This window comes from Tamandua tetradactyla, chromosome 7 (assembly GCF_023851605.1).
Source record: "Tamandua tetradactyla isolate mTamTet1 chromosome 7, mTamTet1.pri, whole genome shotgun sequence".
Lineage (NCBI taxonomy): Eukaryota > Metazoa > Chordata > Mammalia > Pilosa > Myrmecophagidae > Tamandua > Tamandua tetradactyla.
In genome coordinates, this window is record NC_135333.1 from 158,477,680 (window position 1) to 158,483,519 (window position 5,840).

Consider the following 5,840-nt stretch of genomic DNA (forward strand, 5'->3'; position numbering starts at 1 on the left):
ACGAATAAGTGGATGGCCATGTGGCCACAAAGATATTTTATTGTTAAATAACATCATGTGAGAGGGTCTGATCCTCATTCACATGTCCGCATTTTTCCCACTCAGAGAAGTGACCTTAATAAGTAATATATTACAGTAAAGGAGATGAAATCTGAAATGAAAGGATTTCCCGCAACCACCCTTCTTAACATGCAGTTTCCTCTTATAGCACATATCCAATGTCTCTCAATATTTGCTCATCTCTAGTTCAATTCATTTCATAAACTTATAGAATCTGAAGATTGAAAGAGATCATAGAGGTTATTTCATTGAACCGTAAATTAATTTCTATAACCACATACGATTCCATCTGTACAGAAGAAAGATGAAAGCAGACAGTCTCTACTGTCCCTTTGAACTCACAGACTGACTGGATGGTGCAGAAGTTAACTTCTCATATGCTTTAGGTTCACTGTCTAATCCATGTTTTCCGCATTGTCTTAAACAAAGGAGAAAGAAGAAGAGCAGATTATTCAACTAGCCAATATTTAAACCCTTTCTAGCCTGTGAATCCACTTTTCTTGGATACATTTTTTTAATTACTTGATATGTTTTACCTGGAAAGTGAATACCTAATACTGCTGTAGTCCCACAAGAATTTTCCATGGAAGCCGAAAGGAAGAAATATAAACATATATTTAGCTTATAACCTTACTGCTTTTGCAAAAAAAAAAAAAAAAATGCTCTTGACAAAAAGCCAGTTCTCACTGAAACTATCATTAATGTTTTCTAGCCTTCACTTTTATACCATGTAGGTATAAAAATGCATATTAACAGAGTATTAAATAAAGACATAGTCACAGCAGAAAGTATGTGTCTTGGTGCTTTCTGCGATGATGTATTAATTGCTTCCTGGCAGTATGCCTCACTTTTCCCTTATTTTCAGTCCATAAACCATGACCTCAGCTGATCTGGGACAGTGACAGAGGTAATGTCTGTTTAACACAATGAAGATGGCACCAAGAAGTTCCCTGGAAAAGATTCCAGCTTACAGACCCCTTCAATTTGTGTGAACTTAGGCCCAGAATTATTTTAAATTTTTTCAGTATTCTTGGCTTTAAAGGAAAGATAAGTACAGAAATTCAAGTGTTATGGCTCCATTGCCTTTTTGCTGAGTGTGAGACAGCATTTTGTCCTGTTGAATCAAAGCAAATCATGTTACAAAGTCATTTCCAGATTTATAACTCAACCCAGAAGGTTGATGCCCATTGGAAAGACTGCAGAATTGGATCAAATGTTCAATTCAAATAGAGCAACTATATGTCCCATGCCTCATAAATCTCCAAATCTAACTCAAAACCTGTTCCCTCCTTCCAGATGGCTGGTGGAGGTTGGAGAGGTGGAGGAAGAATGAGCAAGCAAACCCAAAGGGACATGGTTCCTGTGTATTGGGTGATGTCTGTCTCCTTGCCAGATTTTACTGAAGTTAGTATTACTAAACAAATTAGCCAGGTAAACAATGAGTTTTAATTACGTGGGAGATTTTCTCCTGATAAAACCATTAATTAGTTGAAGGAGTTTTTTCTTAATTCAGATTAGATCGACTGAGTCAACAACAAAAACCATTTTCCCAGAAGATATTTACTATTGTCTCTGCCCCAATTTAAGCCAATAATGTTTATCTTCTCAGGGATGGCTTGTGTTACTTTACATCAGGAACTTAGTTTAGCTTTTTGGGATTTTAATGGATGAGGATCCACTTCCATCACCCTCACTCTAAGCCCATGGGAAAACAAAGTGTGTTGGATACGTTAGAAGAAGGTATGAAAGAGCCTGCTAGATTATGTTGCATAAGACCAAAGAAAGCGTAAAAGGAAAACAGAGAAAGGAGTCAGGCATCATCTTTTTCTTTTTTTTTCATTTCACTTACCTTTTCCCCATTGTGATATCTATATAACCTAAGAAATCAGAGTTCCAAATCAGATGGAACAGGTTTTCTTCTTAAGAAATTGAATTTCACTTAGTTTCTCCATAGTTGATAAAGACATCAGAATGCTCTCGGTAGTTCAGACAATGCTTCCCTCCTTTCCTTTGCTTCACCCCTTATCTCCTTTTCCTAAACTTTTCAATTCCGCTCAACCCTTTTTATCTCCATACTCTTCACTGACCCTAGAACACTGTGTCTCATTAATATAGTAGATGATTAAAAGAAAGTATGTTTTAGAGCTTAGCAACTGATGACAACATCATATGTTTATGACTATATAGAGCAACTGGAATGCTTACTCACTTCTGGTCATCATGCAGGTTGGAAAACTGTTTAGCTGTGTTTATTAGAGCTGAACACAGGCATACTCTCTGGTCCAGAATTCTATTCATATATATATATATTCAACAGAAATGCATACATATCTGTGTTTCCATAGAATGTAGAAAAATGTTCATGCCAGCATTATTTATATTAGCCAAACCTGGAAATGGGCCAGTTGTTTATCAACAATAGAATGAATAAATAAATCATGCAATGGAATACTAAATAAAAATTAAATTAAGAAAATAACTGCTATTCATAATATGGAGGAATCTCATATTCATGAAAGAAACCAGGAAAAAAAGAATGAATACTACAGAGAGAGAGAGAAGTTTCAAAAACTGATATCTATAGATTATCCTGGAGGTTATTCTTATGCATTTTATAGATATCCCTTTTTAGTTTATGGTGTATTGGAGTAGGTGGAGAGAAGTACCTGAAACACTTGAGCTGTATTCCAGTAGCCTTGATTCTTGAACATGACTGTATAAAGATATAACATTTACAGTGTGATTGTGTGGTTGTGAAAACCTGTCTGATGTTCATTTTATCCAGGGTATGGACAGATGAGTAAAAAAATATGGATAAATAAATAAATAGAGGGACACAAAGGGTAAAATGAATTGGGTAGATAAAAATACTAGCTGTCAGTGAAAAGGGAGGAGTGGGGAGTATGGTATGTATGAGGGTTTTTTTATTTCTTTTTTTGGAGTGATGCAAATATTCTAAAAAATGATCATGGTGGTGCATGTACAACTATGTGATGACATTGTGAGCCATTGATTGTACACCATGAATGGACTGTATATGTGTGACAATTTCTCAATAAAAATATTAAAAAAAAAAAAAAAAGTAACCAGTAATGATAGAAAATCAGAGTAATGATTATTTTGCAGGAGGGGGGGACTTGATTGGAGGGACCATGAAGGAAGCTTGGGATTATTAGTAAAATAGCATATCTTGAACTGGCTATTGGTCATCAGTGCTAAGTTTCTAAAAATTAATAGAACTCAAGTTCTGTACATATTACTGTGTATAAATTATACCTCAATTTTTTAAAAGCTATATTTGCTTGGATTCTGGTTTCTCTACTTCAGGAAAATGCCCCCTTTCATTCCTTTCTTACAGATATTCAAAACCCTGATCCCTTAATAAGACACTTCAGTTTCTCTTCTGAATTACTCCTAAATTCTCCCTAAATTTTACAGCTTAGAATTTGACCTCTCACCTGAATGATCTGACTAGCATTTAATCTAACTTATAAAAATCATCATACAATATCAATAGGCTTCCCAATTCAAACTTGGAACTGTGTTTGGTGCTGAAAATTAAAAAGTATATATTTTAATGAACTAATAACTTAAAATAGAGATAAGATAGGAAAGATAATCATCATAGCTATAGTATATTTAGTAAGTTTTGGAAAGATGACAGTAATAACCATAGATTGAATCCAATTTTCTCCTTATTCAAAGTAGTAGGCCAAAGACTCCTGAATTATGTTCCCCTAAAAAATGTTGAAAGGATAATGGTTGATAGATAAAAAGTGATGATTGCTACATTTATTAATTCCAGATCCCTGAGTTTAACCACTATTTTACCCTCTCCCTTTTATTCGGCTTTAAACTGTTTCTCTATCCATGCAGAATTGTGCTGGCATCTTTATTTACCCCAATGTCATGTCTGACCTTTTCCAACAAAATGACAATGTTGATTTATGTTTGATTTTGTGTCTATTTGTGACACTCAGATCCTTTGTTGACATCAAGTTCATTTTTCACAACAAATAACATAAACAGTTGATAATTTATTTCTGTCATCAGAATGGAATACAGCTTTGCATGTGATTCATTTGTAATTCATTTTTAAGACGGTTGAATATACTGCATTATTTGGATATGAATTTCAGTCTGAGGCTGGAGATGACATAAACTGATTTAACTTATGCAGAATATCCGAGTGCATGCAATGGGCCTGCCAGAATAGCTTGCATCTAGATACATGTCAAAGGGCTTATACACTGTGAGTGACCCATGGTATATTTTAATCCCAGCATAAATTTCTTTCCACTAACATTACCCATCCTACAAGTAAGGGTATAGACCAACTAATATTAATATTACTCTAAGAAAAACATCAAAAAGGAAAGTCTGCTGTAAAATATATTGCATATTTTATAATATATAATATAGATATTATATCCAAAGCTAAATGAAGTTTATTTCTTAAAATCATCATGAGCTAGACGTACCCATCCTACTCTTACATGTCACAAATGCACACACACACAAAATTTTTAAATGGTCAAAATTTCTTTGATTGAATACTTTTCTTTCCCCAATATCTTCTAGGTCTTCCAGGTTATTATTAACCACTATTCCAAACCTCAAAATAAAAATCATGGCAGGTCAGTTTTCATCGGCAGATAGACATTTATACTTGGAGCCAAACAGGTGTCCCATATATAATATTCATTCTGTAAATTAACACACTTTGGGTTCCATTCTGCTTTCTTAACTTCATTTCCTCTTTCCTAATTTTCTATGCCAATTTAAAATCTGTGTAAACCATCTTATACTCTTTTTTTGGAAAAAGGCAGTTGTACTCGTGAAGGTCTTCTGAGAAAGCAGACATCGAGATGGGATGGATTAGACCTCAAGAGGTTTGTTGGGGAAATGCCTGTGAAAGATACAAAGGAAGGAGCAGGAGTAGCCAGAAAGAGGCTCTAACTGCAAAATGCAAGGTGTGGACATGAAAGGAAGGGACAGCCAGCATTTGGAAGAAAGACTCTCAGCCTGCAGAATATACATCTATGTAAGTGTCCACCAGGTAGATCGGGAGTCAATGAGTAGAAATCAGTCAATAGAAACGTCCTGGATCCATCCGCTAGGAGAAGACATCAGAAGTGGTGCCTCGCGGTGGGTACCCACAGTAGGTTCCTTTGAAGGAGATGTCAATGGCACATTTGCATGGCCACCACAACGTAAACAAACAAACAAGTGAGCAGGTATTCACAAACAAATGCATCTTTTTCGTTTGGAAGCCACCACAGAAATTCTAGCCAAACAAATATTCATTGCTACCTAACACTTTAATGCTTTCAGGATAAAATAGATTAGATCACATGCTGAGATTTATAGTGGCTGAGAACAATTTGAATGCTCCCTCTTTGTATTTGACAAAAATCCGTAGGCTGTGCAACTGTGCCTTCCTGACACCTGGGATATTGGATTTGCTGCAACACGAAATTGTTCTCAGCTGGTGCTACTGTGGTTATTTTTCATTATGCCACACGGCAAGATAAAAAGCAAGGGAATCTCAGGTTTTGCTTTTCCTTCTGTTTCCATGGACACGGGTTTATAATTTTATCTGAAAGTCAAACTCTGTCATTCTCATTAAGTCTGTTCTTGGAGCTCCTTTACTAACAGCTTGGACTAATGCAGTAAAATAATTAGGAACCAGCAAAGAAAACACACAAAACGAAGGAAAATGAGTCTATTCTTAAAGACAGGAACAACTGGGAGGTGGTTATGGAGAAATTCCGGCTTAG

General features: G+C 35.5%; 1 long non-coding RNA gene across 1 annotated transcript; it reads right to left on the reverse strand.

Moving 5' to 3' along the window:
* Positions 1 to 281: 281 nt before the first annotated feature.
* Positions 282 to 2,182, reverse strand: LOC143690275 (uncharacterized). The gene is made up of 2 exons (XR_013179097.1): positions 1,910 to 2,182; positions 282 to 478 (listed from the first exon to the last, which is right to left on the reverse strand). It is a non-coding gene; the product is annotated as an uncharacterized LOC143690275 (long non-coding RNA).
* Between the last annotated feature and the right edge of the window lie 3,658 nt (positions 2,183 to 5,840).